The 12305-nt window shown below is 41.6% G+C and overlaps 1 protein-coding gene across 3 annotated transcripts in view; it reads left to right on the forward strand.

Moving 5' to 3' along the window:
• Nucleotides 1-12305, forward strand: part of LOC115204619 (relaxin receptor 2-like) — a 190960-nt gene that overhangs the window by 140370 nt on the left and 38285 nt on the right. The gene's annotated exons all lie outside the window — the stretch shown is intronic.

Consider the following 12305-nt stretch of genomic DNA (forward strand, 5'->3'; position numbering starts at 1 on the left):
GGAGAGGGAGAGATGAGATGAGAGATGGGGAGATGGAAAGAGAGATGAGATGGAGAGAGATGAGATGAGAGATGGAGAGAGAGATGAGAGAGGGAGAGATGAGATGAGAGATGGAGAGAGAGATGAGAGATGGAGAGAGAGTGATGAGAGGGAGAGATGGAAAGAGAGATGGAGGGAGAGATGGAGAGAGAGATGGAGAGAGAGAGATGGAGAGAGAGATGAGATGGAGAGAGATGAGATGAGAGATGGAGAGAGATGAGATGAGAGATGAGAGATGGAGAGAGAGAGATGGAGACAGATGGAGAGAGAGATGAGAGAGATGAGAGATTGAGAGAGATGAGAGATGGAGAGAGATGGAGACAGGTGGAGAGAGATGAGAGATGAGAGATGGAGAGAGAGATGGAAAGAGATGAGCGGTGGAGAGAGAGATGGAGAGAGATGAGATGAGAGATGGAGATTGAGATGACCAACACCCACATGGTATAATAACGTCAAAACCTAAAATGTAACTAGTCTGTATAAATCGATCGTTGCATTATTAGTAGCCAAATTATTCTTTATATATCAACTTTCTTGATTCGTGTCTAAAAAATTTTTTTTAAGAAATATGCACAGTGAAGTTACAGAAACGTTGACTAACGAATGGCTTGCGATATTCTTCCGATAAAAACACAGTTGTTGTGGGTAATTTATGTCCCCCTGAAACAAGAACGTGGTGTCTTTCATTACATCTAGAAAATATACAAGAGATGCTGCTTTTCATCTCTCTCTCCATCTCACATCTCTCTCCATCTCTCTCTCCATCTCTCATCTCTATCCACATCTCTCTCCACATCTCTCTCTCTCTCCATCTCTCATATCAGTCTCTCTCTCTATATATGCATGGTTCCTCCCTGAAGACAGAGAGACATATCTTGAAAGTCATAACACCACTGTCTAATCCCAACAAGCTCTCACAGTCTCACTGCAGAATCTGACAATTTTCTCCATAAACGTCACATTTCTAAGGTTAAGTTTAAGAATCAATTGCAAATTGTTAAGTTAATGGTTAAGATTTGGGAAAGGGTTAAAACAACAACATCTCCACGGTTAAATTGAGGCATTGATTCCTAATGTTTAAATTGAGGTATTGATTCCTAATGGTTAAATTGAGGTATTGATTCCTAATGGTTAAATTGAGGTATTGATTCCTAATGGTTAAATTGAGGTATTGATTCCTAATGGTTAAATGGAGGCATTGATTCCTAATGGTTAAATTGAGGTATTGATTCCTAATGGTTAAATTGAGGTATTGATTCCTAATGTTTAAATTGAGGTATTGATTCCTAATGGTTAAATTGAGGTATTGATTCCTAATGGTTAAATTGAGGCATTGATTCCTAATGGTTAAATTGAGGTATTGATTCCTAATGGTTAAATTGAGGCATTGATTCCTAATGGTTAAATTGAGGCATTGATTCCTAATGGTTAAATTGAGGCATTGATTCCTAATGGTTAAATTGAGGTATTGATTCCTAATGGTTAAATTGAGGCATTGATTCCTAATGGTTAAATTGAGGTATTGATTCCTAGTGGTTAAGTTGAGGCATTGATTCCTAATGGTTAAATTGAGGCATTGATTCCTAATGGTTAAATTGAGGCATTGATTCCTAATGGTTAAATTGAGGTATTGATTCCTAATGGTTAAATTGAGGCATTGATTCCTAATGGATAAATTGAGGCATTGATTCCTAATGGTTAAGTTAAGGCATTGATTCCTAGTGGTTAAGTTAAGAAAATACAAAACCGTAAGTCCCTAGCATTGGGATTGAACACGAGACCCTTGGACAGTGGTGGAAAAAGTACCCAAAAGCCATACTTGATTAAAGGAGACACGTTACTGGAAAATCACTCAAGTAAAAGTCACCCATTAGAATACTACTTGAGTAAAAGTATTAAAGTACCTGATATTAATTGTACTTAACTATCAAAAATAATAGCCGTAAGGTAAATATACTTAAATATCAAAAGTAAAAGAAACGTAAGAGCCATAAATCCAAAAAGCAAAACAGCCAGAACTTTTATTTTGTTTGAGCTTTTCTGAGAGGTAACAGTTGTCGTGTAAATTCATGTTTACTGAGAGAGATTTGGACAATTATTCAAACAATCAATCTTTATTTAACATTGATTCATTATTGCAATAATAATTGATAATAAGCTGGTCGAACGCACACTCTGAAGTGTGTGTTGCAGAGAGCTTAACCTTACAGACAATGCAGAGTTCTTATATAGTAGATCAAAAAATGCTTAGTCATAGCTGGTTCCACCCCTCCCATGCAGATCGGGGGGCATCATAAGTCACCTTGGGTTCATCTTGTGGTTATCTGCACCTGGTGTTGTTTAATCCCCAACTTGGCTTAGTTTCCCAGATGCTAGGATGATTAGGAACAATAAGGGATTTGTTCTACTCCTCCAGGCTATCTCTATCTCAGTTATATCCACCACATCTTGTCTATGGAATGCAGGCTGTAGGTAAATAAATCAAATGTCAGCTCAAGCCCCAGAGGCCCAACTCAGTCCCACAGACATAGATGAGAGAGTACTCAGCATAGCTATTCGATGCATAAACAGTATTATAACATCATCTTGTACATTTTCTATCACAGTCTTACGGATGCAAGAAGAGCTCAGATTTTTTTTTATTTTCATAATGTGGATTCTCAAATAGGCAACACTTCAAAATATATCTCTTACAGACAAAATAGAAGTATGCCTTAATGAAGGAATATAGCCAGTAAACGTAAGCTCTTACAATCACTGTCACTTTGCTTTAGAAACAACATCCTATAATAGAACCCAATACATACAAATAAAAGAAAGGATGTACAGAACTGCACACAACCTCAGTGTCGGAATATGAGGACATCACCACTGATGGAACTGTATTAGAAATCCGGGTGTCAGGTCATGTCTTTGTAACAAGGACACCTAGAACTTGTGAATTTTAAACATAAATTAACAAAAACGCATAAGGCATCCGTGTCCTTGGGCTTGTTAGCGTGAAGCTGTTATTACTTGAAGAATTTACAGTTCATCTTCAGTTGAAGGTGGTTTTCAAAGTTTCTGGAATCCAGCCTTGCTCTCCTGGGGCTGAAAACAAGTCCTGCAATGCTGAATAGCCTTTCACAGGCAGCTGAGGCAGGTAAGGGTGTGTTCAGCCACAGAGACAGCTTACAGATGTTGTCTTACCCATTCTGATGGTGGCGTCATCCTTTGTCTATGTTTTTTTTTGGAGAAGGAATGCAGCTGCAATAAGCTCAGGGTCGTGAAACGCTTCTTCAGTCCCAGTTGTAGCGCATCCACCAGAGGCTTACAACACTTCAGGGACAACTTGACTCGGTCAAGTTTTGTGATCACTAGGTTGATAGTTGAAAGTAGCCACCCCATTGATTTCAGCCTGCAGGATGTTGATGGCCTTTGCGACTGGGCTCATGGTGGCAGCATACTCTGTGAGGAAGGCAAGTTCAACTGGATTGAACCTATGAAGAAAAAGAATAATAATAATCCTGTGTTTCCTACAAAGGGGACCGCTAACCATTTCACCTGATTTAACTACAGTAATCAATGGCTGGATGAGTAGTTGACTAAATGGATCAATGTTAGTGTAAGTGTAACGCTTGTCGTCTGTAGAAGAAGGGGACCAAAGCGCAGCATGGTTAGTGTTCATATTAATGATTTAAAATCACACCATGACCAAACCTAAATAGAGACATAAAAAAGGCTCTCTCAAGGCAGGGCGTGACAGTACCCCCCCCCCCAAAGGTGCAGACTCCGGCCGCAAAACCTGAACCTATAGGGGAGGGTCTGGGTGGGCATCTCTCCGTGGTGGCTGCTCTGGAGCGGGACGCAGACCCCGCTCCACCACTGGCTCACCCCACTTTGGTGGTGCCTCTAGAGCGGGATCCCTCGCCGCGGGCCCTGGACTGGAGGGCGACTCTGGCGGCGCCGGACAGGCGGGCGACTGGCGGCGGATTCCCCAGGCTGGGGAGACCCACTGGAGGCCTGGTCTGTGGAGGAGGCACAGGATTCACCAGGCTGGGGAGACCCACTGGAGGCCTGGTCCGTGGAGGAGGCATGGGATAGACCAGGCTGGGGAGACCCACTGGAGGCCTGGTCCGTGGAGGAGGCACAGGATTCACCAGGCTGGGGAGACCCACTGGAGGCCTGCTCCGTGGAGGAAGCACAGGATAGACCGGGCTGTGGGGGAGCACTGGAGATCTGGTGCGTAGGCTTGACACCCCTCCTCCAGGCTGCATGCCCACTCTAGCCCGGCCCCTCCAGAGCGCAGGCACAGGTTGAACCGGGCTGTGGGGGAGCACTGGAGATCTGATGCTTGCTACACGCACCTCTCCATTTGGCTCAATGCCCACTTTCGCCCCCCGGCACGGGCGGAGCGCAGGCATAGGACGAACTGAGCCTTCCCAGCACCCCGGAGACACAGTGCGCAGAGCCGGCGCAGGATACCCTGGACCGAAACAGCGCACTGGAGACCAGACGCGCTGAGCTGGCACAATCCGCCCTGGCTCGAGTCCTGAACCCTCTGCTCCTCCATACCACGCTGCTTGGTCCGTTGGTGGTGGGTAGTTCTGTAACGCTTGTCGTCTGTAGAAGAAGGGGACCAAAGCGCAGGGTGGTGAGTGTTCATATTAATGATTTAATAATAAGAAACACTTCAAACAAAACAAGAAAATGAACGACAGCCAACAGTTCTGTCAGGTCACAAAATGTACAAAACTGAAAATAACTACCCACAAACCCCAAAGGAAAACAGGCTGCCTAAGTATGACTCCCAATCAGCGACAACGATGTACAGCTGTCCCTGATTGAGAGCCATACCAGGCCAAAACAAAGAAATACAAAGCATAGAAAAAAGGACATAGAATGCCCACCCAAATCACACCCTAACCAAACCTAAATAGAGACATAAAAAAAGGCTCTCTCAGGTCAGGGCGTGACAGTATGGCTACAACATGTGAAACAGTTATTCGTCCCCAAGCAAAGGGTCAGGAAACACTTCAACATATTTAGACAACATTCAAGACCTTAAATTATGACAAAATAATATATAATCCTTATTTACATTGGAACCTCGAAGTCTGTGCAGAGAACACTGACGGCCTCCTCTCCTTTGTCTTTGACGATCCTCAGGAGTCTTTCTACAGCCATGAACCATGAGTTCCACCTTGTAGCATTCCAGGCGCATCAGCTGGTACTCAAAACCATCATCTTCATTCAGGATCGTTGCCACATCAACAAACTCCACTCCTTCACTCTCCTATTGTTTCTCTTCACCATCTTTCTGTCATTGCTGAGCTGCTTCACCACCCGCTGCTTCCAGTGTCTCGTTGTTTTCATCTTCTCCAAAAAACTTGGAGCGCTTTCAAGAAGTTAGAACCGTTGTCTGTTGTTGATCTCACAATCTTAACTCGGATTTCAAAATCAGAATGGATGTCATTTAGGGTGCCTGTCAACACATTAAAGGTGTGCAATCCTCTCAACTGTTTACAGGCCAGGGCTGCAGAGCATCTGTTGAAACTGTCAGGGTCTATCCAGTGGGCTGTTTTCTTGCCAGACCAGCAGTCGGTGGTGGTGGCGATGTAGTCAACTCCTCTCATGGCCTCAGTCACCGCCTTCTTCATTTCCTTGGAGGCTTCATCAATCCTGGAGCACAGTGGGGCCTTGATAAGATGTTTTAAGTTAGGCTGCAGATCCTGGACAAACTCTCTGAACGGTTCTTGTTCAATAGCGAACGGTAGGAGCCCTTGGACCACATACTTGACCACAGCTTTGTCGATGGATTTTTGAGACACTGTCTTCAGTAATGTGCTCTGCTTGATGGTGGGGTATATTTTCTCTTCAGAGTGTTTGCCGTAAGTTCTCCATACTTCTTAAGAAGGTGTACATTCTTTTTCTGAAATAATTTTAAAAAAGGAAAAGAGAAAGACAGTTACTTAGCTAGATAACTACCATCACCAAATACTTAAGGTATAGGATCCTAATTTTAAAATTCTAAACAACATTAGTAAAGTGAGAGTTTGTGACCAACATTTAATATTACAATGAGGAAAAAACGATGTTAATTGATCTAGCTAGTAGGTTACGTCAATAACTTAAGTCTACAGTAATTAGCTAGGTAAGAACATCTTTATCAAATAACACAAGGAATAAAATGGCTAGATAACCACATGTTTAGAGAACAGGTCTTTGGCTAGACTAAAGTTAGCTGATTAAAATGTGCCCAGATTCAGAAACTACTAGTTAGCTAGCTTGTTAACAAGCTAGTTAGCTCATGTCAGTTTAGTTAGATTGGTAAACATAACAGACATTTCATCCGGTTGGATGAATCCTTCATTCCCGAGAAAATAAAACATTTATTTTGGATACAGCCAAGGGTGTTCGTCCTCGTCAGGAGGTGGTGGTAGAGTGATGTCAGACATGATTGTACAATTTTGGACACTCTTGGGCAAAGTGCTGCTGAGTGGATTAATGTTTTGCAAGTGGCAGGCTCTTGGTGGGGTTGGGGGGGTTTACACTTTAGGACCCTTGGATTTGCCCAAACTGATGAGGATTGGATCAACTCTGCATGTCGTTGACCTACTGCCTTGCAAAACAAGTTCACCCATGAGTGTGTCGACTCGCCAATGTTGCTTGATTCTTTTTTCCAACATGATTTGTTGTTTTCTTCCAGCTTCAGATTGATTTGATTTTGTAGCGAGTAATGAAGGTGTCAGGGGAAATGTATGGGAGGAAATGTATACTTTAAAAAAAATGTCATGTAATGAAGTAAAAGTCAAAGTTATTAGAAATATAAATAGTAAAGTACAGATACCCCAAAAATATACTTAAGTATTTCTACTTCATTACTCTACACAACTGCCCATGGACCCGGAGCCCCTGGCTTACGCCCAGTGGTGGGAAAAGTACTCAATTGTCATACTTGAAAGTCACCCAGTAAAATACTACTTCAAACCAAAAGCTATTTGGTTTGAAATATATGAAAGTATTAAAAGTAAATGAAATTGCCCCCCCAAAAAAGTTAAAGTATTAACCATTTCAAATTTCTTATTTGAATATTGAATTTCAAAGTTGATTTAGAGCAACCTGGCTGCTAATCCAACCTCTATTTATCTTTCTGTCACCCTCTCTCAATTCAATGATATCCAAAGTGCTTTATTGGATTGGGGAAACATATACTCAGCTACACCGTCTAGTATCGGTTCTTCTGGAATGGAAATGTTGCTCAATTGGTATCAAGGGATCTAACGTGTTCCAGGAAAACATTCCCCACTACATTCCACCACCTCCATCAGCCTGTACCGTTTAACACCAGGCAGGATGGGGCCATGGACTCATGCTGTTTACTCCACATCCTGACTCTGCCATTAGCATGACACAACAGGTAACGTGATTCATTGGACCAGGGGATGTTATTCCACTCCTCAGTTGTCCAGTGTTGGGAATCGCCTGCCCACTGGACCCACTTCTTGTTGTTTTTAGCTGATAGGAGTGGAACCCGGTGAGGTCGTCTGCTACAATAGTCCATCCGTGACTAAGACCAACCATTCTGCACACCATTGTTGTACTGCGCCATTATTTGACTGTTTGTGGCCCGCCTGTTAGCTTGCACGATTCTTGCTATTCTCCTTCGACATCTCTGAACAACAAGCTGTTTTCGCCCACAGGACTGCCGCTGACTGGATGCTTTTTGTTTGTTGCACCGTTCTCGGTAAACCCTAAATATTATTGCCCAGGAGACCAGCCGTTACGGAGATACTGGAACTGGTGAGCCTGGCACCGATGATCGTACCATGGTCAAAGTTGCTTAGGTCACTCGTTTTGCCCGTTCTAACGTTCAATTGAACAGTAACTGAATGCCTTGATGCCCGTCTCTCTGCTCTATATAGCAAGCCACGGCCACATGACTCATTGTCTATAGGAGCGAACCATTTTTGTGAAGGGTGTGGTGTACCTAATAAATTGTGTATGTTTACATTGCCAATGCAACTGAAATAGACAATAAACAAAAGTAAAATAACCAATCAGAAATGAACAGTAAACATTACACACAAAAGTTTCAAAAGAATAGAGACATTTTATATTATTGTCTATGTACAGTGTTGTAACAATAAGCAAATAGTTGAAGAATGAAAGGGAACATAAATAAAGTGCAGCTCGGTTTCCACCTCATTTTGTGGGCATATAGCCAGTCTTCCCTCGAGAGCCAGGTCTGCCTATAGCGACTTCTCTCAATAGCAAGGGCTATGGTCACTGAGTCTGTACATATTCAAAGCTTTTCTTAATTTTGGGTCATTCACAGTGGTCGGGTATTTGGCCAATATGTACTCTCTGTTTAGAGCCAAATAGCATTCCAGTTTGCTCTGTTTAAAAAATCCAATGTGTCCAGTAGTTATCTTTTTGTTTTCTCATCATTTGGCTGGTTCTAATTGTTTTGCTGTCCTGGGCTCTGTGGGGTCTGTTTGTGTTTGTGAACAGAGACCCAGGACCAGCTGGCTGAGGGGGCTCTTCTCCAGGTTCATCTCTCTGTAGGTGATGGCTTTGTTATGGAAGGTATGAGAATCGCTAGCTTTTAGGTAGTTCTGCTCTGTATGCATTATTTGGTGTATAATGTTGTACACAGAATATGTTTTTGCTAAATTCTGCATGCAGGGTTTCAATTTGGTGTTTGTCCCGTTTTGGTTCGTGAGTGGACCCCAGACCTCACAACCATAGAGGGAAAGGGGTTCTAGAATTGATTAAAGTATTTTTAGCCAGATCCTAATTGGGATGTTGAATTTTATGTTCCTTTTGATTGCGTAGAAGGCCCTTCTTGCCTTGTCTCTCAGATCATTTACAGCTTTGTGGAATTGACCTGTGGTGCTGATGTGCTCTAAGGCAACGGTGTCTAGATGGAATTTGTATTTGTGGTTCTGGCAGATGGAACACCATTATTTTTATATGACTGAGATTTACTGTCAGGGCCAAGGTCTGGCAGAATCTGTGCAGAAGAGGTGCTGCTGTAGGCCCTCCTTAGTTGGCGTCAGAAGCACCAGATCATCAGCAAACAGTAGACATTTGACTTCAGATTCTAGTAGGGTGGTGTTGGGTGCTGCTGTATATCATTGATGTACAGTGCATTCGGAAAGTAGTCAGACCCTTTCACTTTTTCCACATTTTGTTACATTACAGGCTTATTCTAAAATGGATTCAATAGTTTTTTTCCTCGTCAATCTACACACAATACCCCAAAATGACAAAGCAAAAATGTGTTGCTATTTTATTAATAATAAAAAACACACATACCTTATTTACATAAGTATTTAGACCCTTTGCTATGAGACTTGAAATTGAGCTCAGGTGCATCCTGTTTACATTGATCATCCATGACATGTTTCTACAACTTGATTGGAGTCCACCTTGTCGTAAATTCAATTGATTGGACATGATTTGGAAAGGCACACACCTGTCTATATAAGGTCCCACAATTGAAGCCACTCCTCAGTAAAAGGCACATGACAGCCCGCTTGGAGATTGCCAAAAGGCACCTAATGGACTCTGACTATGAGAAACAGGATTCTCTGGTCTGATGTAACCAAGGTTGAACGCTTTGGCCTGAATCCTAAGCGTCACGTCTGGAGGAAACCTGGCACCATCCCTACAGTAAAGCATGGTGGTGGCAGCATGTGGTGGTGGCAGCAGGAGTACCTTTGGGACAAGTCTCTGAATGTCCTTGAGTGGCCAAGCCAGAGCCCGGACTTGAACCCGATCGAAAATCTCTGGAGAGAACTGAAAAAAGCTGTGCAGCGACGCTCCCCATACAACCTGACAGATCTTGAGAGGATCTGCAGAGAGGAACGGGAGAAACTCCCCAAATACAAGTGTGCCAAGCTTGTAGCATTATTTTTTTTATAAATTTGCATTAATTTCAGAAAAGCTGTTTTGGCTTTGTAATTGTGGGGGTATTGTGTGTAGATTAATGAGGAAAACATAATTTTATACATTTTGAATAAGGCTGTGACGTAACAAAATGTGGAAAAAGTCAAGCGGTCTCAATACTTTCCATCGTTTTTGTCAAAATTCCTTCAGAAAATTTGGTTGGGGATCATTAATGGACATTTAAACCTTGTCTCAGTTATTTTTAAGTAGATTTAAGCCACGACTGAGACTAGACCACTCAGGAACATTCAACATCACTTGGTTGTGTTGTGTCTTTGCATAAAAATGTGTAATTGTCCCGCAGAAAAATAAAACCCTATCCCAGGATTAGGTTTTTCAGAAGACTGAGGTGGGTTTTCATTTAACTTTTTACCTGGACTTTGCTCCTTTCATATTATTTTGATCCTAACAAAGTCCCCAGTCCCTGCTGGTGACAAGCATACCCATAACATGATGCTGCCACCACAATACTTGAAAATACAAAGGGCTCAACAACATTGCTTTCACTCCATATTACTGGCCTGTATGACATACTGCTAGATAATACGGAAAATAAATTAACTTTTTGGCCTAAATTAAAAACAACAGAGTTAGGTCAAATCCAATACAACACAAAGTGAAACCATCTCTATTTTTAAGTATTGTGATGGCAGCATCATGTTGTGTATGCATGTCATCGGCAGAGACTGGGGAGTTTGTCAGGATCAGAAGAAATATGAACTGATTAAAGCCCAGGTAAAAAGTTACCGAAAAACCCACCTCAGTCTTCTGAAAACCCTTAGCTAAAGTTGTATTTTTCAACGGGACAATTACACAAATGCTAATGCAAAAGATACAACAAACTGGCTTTCTATGAGTTGTTGAGTGTTCCTGAGGGGTCTAGTGTCAGTCCTGACTTAAATTAGTTTGAAAATCAGAGACAAAGTTTGAATATTGCTGTACATCAATGATTCCCAACCAAATTTAACAAGCTTGAGCAATTTTGACAAAAACAATGGATATATGTTGCCCTGAGAGTTGTGCAAAGTTGGTAGAATATTATTCCAAGTGATTGACAGTTGTAATGGCTGCCAAAGGTGCTTTCACCAAGTATTAATGTGAAAAAGAGGTATGATGACATCCATAATCAAGACATCTTTGTTTTTTGTTTTGTTTTTTCCTTAATTTGTAAAATGTTCTATAACTTTCTTTCACTTTGAAAATGTGGAGAAGGTTGTGTAGATCTGCAGGTAAAATTACGTTTTAAGGCAGCAAAATGTGAAAAATGTTCAAGGGGGTGTAGACTTTCTGTAGGCACAGTATGTTGAAGAGGGTGGGGCTCAAGCTGCATCCCTGTCTCACCGCATGACCCTGAGGAAAGAAATCTGTGTGTTTTAACAGCACACTTGTTGTTTGTGTACATGGATTTTATAATGTTGTATGTTTTACCCCAACATCGCTCTCCATCAATTTATATAGTAGACCCTCATGCCAAATTGAGTTCTGCAAAGCAGGAGAAGACTTTACTTTTGTTTTGGTTTGTTTGTTTGTCAATTAGGGTGAGCAAGGTAAATATGTGGTCTTTTGTATGGTAATTCGGTAAAAAGCCAATTTGACATTTGCTCAGGACGTTGTTTACGCTGAGGAAACATAGGAGTTTGCTGTTAATGATAATGCAGAGGATTTTCCCAAGGTTGCTGTTGACGGATATCCCACAGTATTGGGGAGATCAGTCCTTGGTTCCAAATATTGGGGAAGATGCCAGAGCTGAGGATGATGTTAAAGAGTTAAAGTTTAGCCAATTTAAATGTGTGGTCTGTATATTTTATCATTTAATTTAGGATACCATCAACACCACAGGCCTTTTTGGGTTGGAGGGTTTGTATTTTGTCCTGTAGTTCAATGTAGTTGGAGAATCCAGTGGGTTCTGGTAGTCTTTAATAGCTGATTCTAAGATTTTGTATTTGATCATGTAAATGTTTTTGCTGTTTGTTCTTTGTTATAAATCCAAAAAGATTGGAGAAGTGGTTTATCCACACATCTCCGTTTTGGATAGATAACACTTCGTATGGTTGTTTGCTTAGTCTGTTCCAATTTTCCCAGAAGAGGTTAGATTCTATGGATTCTTCAATTACATTGAGCTGATCTCTGACGTGCTGGTCCTTCTTTTTCCGTAGTGTATTTCTGTATTGTTTTATTGATTCACCATAGTGAAGGCGTAGGCTCAGGTTTTCTGGGTCTCTGGTTTTGGTTGGATAGGTTGCTCAATTTCTTTCTTAGGGTTTAGCATTTTTCCTTTAACCATTTGTCATTGTTGTAATACATTTTTTAGGTTGTCTGCTTCACATTTTTTG

The sequence above is a fragment of the Salmo trutta genome, chromosome 12, assembly GCF_901001165.1.
Source record: "Salmo trutta chromosome 12, fSalTru1.1, whole genome shotgun sequence".
NCBI lineage: Eukaryota > Metazoa > Chordata > Actinopteri > Salmoniformes > Salmonidae > Salmo > Salmo trutta.